The sequence below is a fragment of the Pinus tabuliformis genome, chromosome 8 (assembly GCF_031772625.1).
Source record: "Pinus tabuliformis cultivar Carrire ecotype Pingquan chromosome 8, CPIR1, whole genome shotgun sequence".
Taxonomy (NCBI): Eukaryota; Viridiplantae; Streptophyta; class Pinopsida; order Pinales; family Pinaceae; genus Pinus; species Pinus tabuliformis.
Genome location: NC_142294.1, coordinates 799930553 through 799940644, shown reverse-complemented (window position 1 = coordinate 799940644; position 10092 = coordinate 799930553). Strand labels below are relative to the sequence as shown.

The following is a 10092-nucleotide window of genomic DNA, read 5'->3' as shown; positions in this document are numbered from 1 at the left end:
TTGCCTACAGACCCTCTATCCAAGCACATTAACCAAAAATTTCTTATTAGAACACTGTTATGTAGCATATTATCTTATGGCAGTGACTCTGGTAAAAGAAATGGATGTGAAAATTAAACAGCAAGGGCAAAAAGAAAACATGAGGCCCGTATTATGAACCAACAGTGCACTGCAGAGTCAGGTAATAGTGGCTCCTACGATCAAAGACAAAAATATTCCGCCTCTTCCTCAAGCCAAAAGAAGTCTTACAACCCAATAGATTTCTGAAACTTCTGAATTCGGTTTAAGAATCATCATGACATGGGGAGAAATTCGAATGCAATAAACGGGAAACCCGGTATAGAACTTAAACAGTCCCCCTGCTTTGAATGTTTTCACAAAATAGTCCATGGAGCCTGAATATGGATACTTCCCACTGGCATTTGGTTGCATCTTTTGTATCTGAGTCTTCACATAATCAAAGGGCAGACTACACGCAGATGCAAAATTAGAAATCATAAATTCAACCCAATCAAAAAAATACAATTTGGTCCATCAACCAAGGTCAAGCAAAATAAGAGACAAAGTAAGAAAAACTTATATGAATGGCAATAATGTTGACCTAGTGTAATAGCCATCTATTTCAATTAAATAGACACCTGCATGTAACAGTATCAGTGCGTCGTATCCTCCGGAGACGATGAAGACAAAGGAGAAGAAACATTTGCAGGCAATGGCCACTTTGGAAGAGATCCATCAAAAATACGAGAACAGTCTGTATATGCTGATCCAAGGCCTACTCGAACACCAAAAGCTACAGCAAGCCATCTTGTAGTTGGACTCCTGAATAGGAGCATAGCCGAACACGCTCCAGCAGTAGAGGACTAGACGAATCACCGCAGAGTAATATCGAGACAGGCATCCCATTTGGCATCGAGCTCAAATTCTGGAGGCACTCCCTTCTCCCCCGCCATTTTTACTGTTCTTTTCCTCCTTCCTCTAGCTCTCCCACGCTTGGCTGTGAATTTGATTCTCAAACATTACAACCTCGAAAAAGCTTAGTATATTAAAGAGAAGTACTAAATACCTAGATAGAAAGAGCAAATGGTATTTTCAATGATGAATCTACTAAGCCTGAGAAGTACGGAGCCGAAAGGAAAAGCCATATATTTTAGGCATGTTTCAATAATAGGAGGGCACTATTCAGGAAGGGATGCGTATGAAAATGTAACAGAGTGAAGCTCAGGTCTGTTGGATGCTTAATATGGTTTTTCACCGATGAAATTGCCAAGAGAATCATAGTTGCAGGTAATGAAAGTGCCACCGTCATCGCAAATGACCTTTGCGTAGCCGATTTTGGCAGAATTCTTCCACACTACCTCAGTGTAGTGCCCGCATTTTTCAAACTGCTCATACGTAGGAGTTGCATAGTTGAAGAAATGCTTCTTGCCAATCCATTCGCTGGGTGCATCCTTTGGCTTCCAGTCAGCTCCACTTGATCCCCAGAAGATATTTTCGCCATATGGACCGTTCGAGTGCTGCGAAGCTCAGTCACCTGTTCTCTGCGTGGCATATGTCTCTACATATCTAGCGACTCTCTCATCCCACACAAGGGGAGGAACGCCAACTGCGACTCTCTCTTTGTTTTGGGGTCCAATGAATTGGGGCACTAATGCTCAATCAACGGCAGCAAAAAGAACCGCACTGGAAACCAGACATAGTAACAAATTAAATGACAGGAGAGCTTGAAAGTGGAGAAACAACTTCAACTCTTCATGGTCTCACGATCAGTCCTCCTGTTTCTCAATTTCCAGTGCCAGGATAAGATGGCCTCTTACTGCTCTATTTTTATTAAAAAAAAATAATCCTATCTTTAAATACAAAAATGGTAATCCTATCTTTAAAAACAATTTATTTTTTTTAATCAATGAAAAACTAAAGTTGAGAAAGAAACTAAACCTTCTCTTAATTTTTTTTTTTAACAAATGGACATAATAATTTGCATATTGAAAGATGTTTTGATCAAGAATATTGCCAAACATTTATTTATTCTTGAAATTAGTCTAAATCATCCCTATTTTCTGATCTTCGAGATCGTACAAAGACGCAGGAGGAGAGCATACTTATTCTAGGTAAAAGCAAAATTGAAAATGAAAGAAGAAACTAAAACTGAAAGCCGACCTACTCTATACTAATTAGAATTTACAAATTAGTTACATGTAGTTAAACTTCCAATGAAGCCACTCACGTAGGAGTGACAACAATAGATTCAGTAGCAATTTTTCCAATGGAAAATGAAAATATTCGAAAGTGAATGAGTCTAGTGGTTGTATCTGTAAATCAAATAAATAAAAATAAAAAGATGAATCTAATCTAGTACTTACCTAGAACCATTGTTCGATAAAGCTTTGATAAGCACAGTTTCTCTCACTCAGATCATGTTGTAACTCCTGTTCTTCTTCTCTGATCTACTGCTCTTCTTCCTCGATCTCTTGTTCGAATGATTGTTCGCCATCAGATACGCAAGATTCTTCAGATGTTGAATCTTCATTTATTTCTTGGGGAGTAGTTGAACCTTTAATTCTTGTCAAGATCTCCTCTTCCAAGGAAGAAGAGATCCCAACTTCTGCTAGGATCTGACTGAGTAGTTCCAAGCTGAAACTCATTGTTAAACCATGTTGAAGGAGATTCTAAAAACAAATAAAAAAATCAGCACACTAAAACAAAAGGAGCACAGAAATAATCTTGAATTCAATACTCAATTAAACCCTCTTACAAGGACTTCTCATTAATTGAGTAATTTAATTCTTCAATTACAACCGTGAACCATGAATTCATCAAACACTCTTCACAGTTGCGAAAATCAAACACACTTGCAAAAATTGAAATTCACACTTGCGTAAATGTAAACACACCCTTCATGCCCTGATCCATAATAGGTCGAGCCCGTTACGGTATCTTGAATGTGATGCATAGGTTGTTCCCCACGTCTTACCACCTTAACACCTCGGAGTTAGGAACATGTATAAACACACTTGCAGAAAAATCAAACTAAACTTCAATCCATCGTGCCTCCCTGGCAACGACGCCAAAAATTTGGGTGAAACTATGTTCATTTAATTCTGTTGTAGTACTTGCCCAACTATTTAATTTGTCAATCCGAGGTCCGTAGACTTACGAGACACATGCAATATATATGCAAGACTGAAGTGGAACTAATCTAATGTAAATTACTGAAATCAAATTAATCTAGGAAGGCATTGAAACATTAACTATGACAGCAGGAAATTACATAAAGGAAAAGCAATAAAACATGTGAAGAATTGAATGACAACATATGTGAGCTCACAACAATAAAACTATGTCAAATTATATTACAAGAATCAAGTTACAAATCATGAAAGCATAAAAATGAAAAACTAAGAATTCCTTTCCTTTATTCATCCCTAAAATGAAGAGAGAGCACTCTCTTATATACATGAGGAAGATAACCTTCTCATAATTACATATCCAATATTCTCTCAAGCACTCTCAACTAATTTCCCATTATTACAAGATATGATCCCACAAATCTCTCAAGCATTTTTAACTACTTTCCCATTATTACAAAATATGATCCATTTGAATCCTCCATAAATCTCTCACATATCTTGGATAAGATATGCCAACCAAATCCTCCATGCTTTTCTCCTTAGGAATTGGATAAGATATGCCAACCAAATCCTCCATGCTTTTCTCCTTAGGAATTGGATAAGATATGCCAACCAAATCCTCCATGATTTTCTCCCTAGGAATAGGCTTGCATAATTATCTCCTTAACATGGTGGAGGAGATATGGATAAGTCTCTTGGAATTAATTCTCCACATATTTCCTACACATCACAAAACTCACATATTCTTGAGATATATATAAAAATATGTACATTTTCTAATAATTAATCATAAATTCACTTATAATACAAAAATGAATAAAATGGAAAATAAGAAGGTGAAACCCAAATGTATGTATGAAAATGATATGATAAAAGGTTAATGGGATGATGAAATGTAAGGAATAGTGAAGAAAAAGGTGGATGAAAATATGACATTTATGAGTCCCAACACATCTTATAAGTTGTTTCCATTCAGGTTTTTTAATATGAACCCTTTAATCTCATCGTGAATTATCACCCTGTGCTGCTCTAATAATGGGTTAGTCACTACTTCCCTAAACAACGTACCAATCTATCAAATACTTAAGAATAGTTGTTGAGTTGCTGCAATCTTCAAATCAAATATTGCAACCAACTTCTTCTCCAATTGTCACATCCATTTTTTCAGCCACTCGTTGAGATACAAACATTGCTTCCACTCAACGAGGCTTCGTATAGAAAATATATTTACATTTTGTAATGTATCTGGTCTCAACCACTAACTAAGGAATCTGCCTGTTCTTGTCACTTCTAGTTTCTCCTACCAAAATCATGGTTTGATTCTTGTCCAGCGCATCCAACATACATGAAGGTTTTTATATTCTCCAAAATCTCATAATACCTCTGGGAGTATGGCCATCCATTCTCATCCATCATACGATCTCATATGCTTTGTGACTCCTGCTTCGACTTTTCAAAAAAGAAATAAAATAGTTTTGTAAGTCAATATCACACGCTCCCAAGTGATCAAGTCGGTGCTAATCAAAAGGGTCCCGTACTTACAAACCTGGTCTTCTAAAATGAGAGTTAGTTTTTTCGTGCATTCTCGCTATTGGAATCTGAAAGTAATTAGGTCGAGGTAATGTTCAGTCGAGTTCTTTCTTCTCTATCAAAGAAATAAGGTATTGGGCTCGAGGAGAACATAACCAATCAAATCGTAAGAGTTGGATTCGAGGAGCAAATATACACCATCTTGAAGAGTGTCTCAATTTCCCTTCCTTTTAGCATGCATTTATGGTTACCTACAACAACTGTGTAAGTGTTATCCATCCTTGGCCAATAAGTACCAGTGAATAAAAGCTATATTGTATTCATCCCCTCCATTGAATGTCAATCATGGAATTCTTATAGAATACTTATAAATGAATGCTTATAAATGGAAGTTCATTTATATGAACCCTTTTATCTTACGATTGATGCATTCTTACAATGTAAATATGATTTTCACCTTCCAACACAATATTACATGATACAATCTTATCTTTTAAGTTTTAATTTTGGAAAGCATAATAAATACGAAAATGAAAAAAGGATCAAGTAGACAATAAAATGAAACAAGACCCTTGCTTACTTACTTACCAAACTTCTGGAATATCAATTCACATTTGTCATTGTTTCCAAATGTGTTCTTTCCTTTTCGTTGTGAATAGAAAATATAAATGGTATATGAAAATATTCTTAATAATATATAACATTAATATTATCATAAATTTATATTAATATTAATGATTTGAGGCTTCTATGATCTATATTATGTGTGGTGTTGTCTTCTGGAGTCATCGCATACAAATTTTTGGAATCGACGTTTCGAACCATCCTTCGTGGTTCATCATCAAGATAGATCCATGAGTGAAGAAGTCAAGACTCAATAGTGTAAATAAATAAAGGTGAGGGTAATTCGGTTGGAACTGAATGGCAACCGACCATTTTTTGAAGGAGAATGAATTAATAGGTGGTGATTAATTCAGATTTAGTTTTTTAATTTTTAATTTTAATTTAGTTTTCTTTAATGATTATAGTTATATTTTTATGTATCTAGTCTTTTCTTCTTTTTTAGGATTAATAATAAAAATTGATAGTTAATTCATAAATTAATTGTTACTGGATTTTTATTTAATGTTACTTGTATATAGTAGGATAATATTTAATATCTATTAATCAATATAAATTGAACTAATCTATTTCTAAATTAAATTAATTTAATTATGAGATGGAAATTAAAACTCAATTTAATGTTTGATTTTATCTCCTTCTCAAATTATTGATGTTATATAGATTTTATTTAATTCATTATTAAGTATTATTATTTAATGATTCATTATTTTGAAACTCAGATTAAAATTGAATTAAAGTTTTTTATCTCCAATTTAAAATTAAATTAAATTAATTTTAATTTTGAAATTGTTCTACAGTTTATAAAGTATTAATGTTTATAAACTCTAACTTAATTCATTATTCAATATTATGAATTTTTTTTTTTTTTTTCTATGTAAAGACTAAGCTATTGTATTAATAAAGAAAGAAAATATTTACAAAGAGGTACTAGCCTCTGAGGATGGATAAGGCCACCCTCTGTCTGAAGAGCATAGCAGGTACTTAAGGCTACCTGAATTACAAAGATAGAAGCAGTAGAAGTAAGCATGAGCAAAACAGAAGCAGGTAGTCCTCTGACTTACAAGAGAGATTCCTCCAAAAAGAACAACAACAGCAGAATTGTAGAACCAAAGAACCTTTGCTACTGATATCATCGCGGCAGTTGAGGGTAGGAAGACAAGTGATTCCAGAGATCTGGAAACATTGCGAATTCTGGGCATTCCTCTACCCCAAAAACAAAACCTGGGTATCTCGGAAAGAGAAGAGACCCCTCCAAAACTCCAAAACTTGACCATTGAGCAGCAGCAGAAACAGTAATTTAGCCTTCGAAGGCTCACCTTATGCCTTGTTGTCGAAATCTGGCATAGTTGCATCTTCGTTCACTGGCTGTCGGGAATCCGGTGGGTGTGCTGGCTGCTGAAGCGAACGCAGATCAAGAGCATGCTCCTCGGGATTGACAACGCCTGGAGGAGGAATAACGACATTGCCAATTTCCACCCACGCTTGGGCATTACCAGTCTGAGCCCGCTCCCCATCGTCTTCCTCCTGGCTGTCGGAGTCTTCATCTTCTTCCTCCGTCGCGATTACTGTTATCAGCAGAGACACCCATGATTGATTTCTCTGGCATCTGAATGTGAAACGGGATGTATGCACTTGACTATCTAGTTGGTCCGACTCCTCTGAAGGAGAAGACGGAGGCGCTACCATAGCCAGCGGCTGAATTGCCCTTGCTTGAACCTCCTGTCTTCGACTAATTCCCCAAACACCCCCTCTTCTCGGGACCCCACGTTGTCTCGGCACCATGAGCAGGGAAACTTGAGAGCTATTTACAGTGGGAGGCCCAGTATCCAAACGCAGAGCCTGAACTCTGCCCCCCAGAACCGGCCTAGTAGAAACCTGAACCAAAGTATGAGTCCTCACTATAATTTTAGCCTGCCAAGGTCGAGAGAGCATACTCTGAGTGGAGGTGAGGCCTCTGCCACTGCGTACACTGCCAGAGATCATCTCCTCTCCACTCTGCTCGAAGCACAACATAACAATACACCAAACATGCCCAAACTGGAGCAGATACGCCGTTAAGTAATCCTCTTTTCGGAATTCTCTGGATGCCTCCATAACGAACCCTAACGAATTAGCGTACAATGCAGTTAAGTCCCCTCGTGCGAACCCATCTCCCCTCTGCACAACCTTCTCCTCAGCCTTTAAAGGCATTAATGCCTGGCAGAGCCGCCTAGTGTGGCCGTCCTGGCAGGCCACCTTAACATGCCAGCTGCCCATCGCTGTTTATCAAATTGCCACCCGCATCCGGGTGAGAATCATCCTGTGTTTGCATGTCTCTATCTATTAGTGCTTGGAAGGTGGATAGATGATCCATCAAAACTACATCATTTAGATGGCCAACTGAGAGGTCTTTCTCATTTTCCACCCCTAAATTAGCAAGGAAATCAGCTGGCTTGTTCCCGTCCCTTTTTATATGCTTGAAGGAAACAGCTCTGTTCTATTGCAGCCAATGTTGTATTTGTTCCAATCTAGATGCCAGTCTCCAGCTACTGCTGATCTTGTGAACTTGGGAACCCTGTTGGAGTTTTAAGGCCATGTTTATTATAAGTTGGGAATCCCCTTCCACTATCAACGGAAGATAATTGCCCTGCTACGCCAGAGTGATACCTTTCCATAGAGCCTCTAGTTCCGCTGCATTGTTGGTATTCCACCCAATTGTGCCATAGTAGGTGAGGTGGGATTTACCCTGATGGTCTCTGATAATGCCGCCATAACTAGTCTAACCCGGATTGCCTTTCGATGCGCCATCGAAATTCAGTTGGAACATGTTGATGGGAGGTGGCCTCCACTTTACTGAATGGGTTTGGTGCTTTACGGGGCTGTCCTTGACAGGAATCTGATCTTGTATCGTTATCTGCCAATTGTTCCAGATGGCCAACTCCTGAGGTTACTTTGGGTAGTCATCTTGGGACCAGTTCTTTGTGGAAAGAGTTTCTCTGATGTTGTTATGAATTCCCTTCCATACCTGCTCCATTGTCATTGATTGACCTTTGAAGATCCTCCTGTTCCTTTCCTTCCAGATATTCCACATCAAGAAACCCAGTATAGTTTGCCAAAGGATGTTTAGAATTTTACATTGGTATGGTGTTTGAGGCCATTAACGTATTGTGTCTTTGATATCCCCCAGAACTCGGCCTTCCTTTTGACATCGAAATGCCACCTTTTCCCAAATCTTTCTACTCAGCTGGCACGTCTGCATTAGGTGTAAGGTTGTTTCTTCTTCCTAATTGCATATGAGGCATATGGAAGGACCAAGGAAGCCCCTTTTTCTGAGGTTATCCCAGGTTAGGATTCTATTATATGAAAGGAGCCAGAGAAAGGTGGAAACCTTCGGCCAGATTGGTGGTTTCCAGATTTTGCCCCATATCTGATCTTTATCCATTCTGTCTTTTATGATGATCCTGTAGGCCTCCTTTGTGGTGAATGTACCCTTCTCCTCATAACCCCATCTCAATGTGTCCATACCTGCTTGCTTTAATATCCTGCGCTTTTTTAACTCGGTGTTGAGAGTGAGTTGGTTGTGATTTGAGCTGCGTGGTAAAATAAGGCTAGTTTCTTTCCACCCTCTCTGCTCCTGATTATTCGGTTCTTTCCAGAAATTGCTTATTTTCTCCTGTGGGGTTATCTCCCAATCATGAATAGTTTGCATGCAATCCTTAAGATTTGGTAGCTGTTGCCAGGAGTCTTCCCAGAACCTGGCAATAAGACCATCTTTCACCTCCCAAAATCTATGTTTTTGGATGAGATCTCTATGCTGTATGGCCGAGTTCCATATTAGGGATCCTTTACTTGTTTCCGACATTCTGATCCTTTCTTCTAAGGGTAAGTTCCTTGAGTACTTTGCTGTCCAGAGACATGCCCAGGGGGTATTGAAGTTTGAAAGCCACCTCCACCATATTTTCGCCCCCATGGTCTTATTACTTTGTTCTGGGTCTCTGAGTCCTATTCCTCCTGCCAGCCTAGGAATACAAACCTTTTCCCATCGAATGAGAGCCCATTTTCTATTTGGTCCAGAGCTGCCCCATAGGAAATTTCTCTGTAATTGTTTGATTGCCTTAAGTACCCATTTTGGCGCTGCTAAAATGGAGAATAAGTAAAGCGGCATGGATTGCAAAACGGACTTGATAAGCACAATTCTACTGGCCATGTTAAGCGATCTATAGGTCCAAAGGAGCAATTTGGCTTCAAGTTTTTCAAGCAGGATTGTCCACGATGAATGCTTGAGGGCTGATGCGATAAGAGGAGCGCCTAGATAAGAGGAGGGCAGAGAAGCCTTGGAGAAGCCAAGAATATGCGTTATAGCTCTTTGGGTATATGGAGGGGTGTTAAAGAAGAATACTTGGGATTTAGCATTATTTATGAGGGCTCCAGAAGCTTTTGAAAAAGAGTCCAAGATGGATTTGAAAGAGCGAGCTTCTTGAACGGAAGAGTGGCCGAATAACATGTTATCATCAACAAATTGTTGATGAGAAATTGCTGGGTGATGGTGAACGGCAATTCCTTTGAGCTTATGCGCTAGAATGGCGGCTTTAATGCTTCGCCCCAGTCCTTCAGCAAGGATAACAAACAGAAAGGGTGACAAGGGGTCTCCCTGCCTAATGCCCCGAGATGGACGAAAGGTGGGAGAGGGAATCCCATTGATGAGGATAGAAAAGAATGATGAGGAGATGAGACTACTAACCCATCTTACCCATGGGGGAGCAAATCCAAAAGCCAGGAGAGTTTTTTGCAAATAATTCCAGCTAATACTATCGAATGCTTTTGAAAG

General features: G+C 38.7%; 1 pseudogene; it reads right to left on the bottom strand.

The window, feature by feature from the left end:
- Nucleotides 1-576: 576 nt before the first annotated feature.
- On the bottom strand, nt 577-953 carry LOC149237991 (MICOS complex subunit MIC10 pseudogene; annotated as a pseudogene).
- Between the last annotated feature and the right edge of the window lie 9139 nt (nt 954-10092).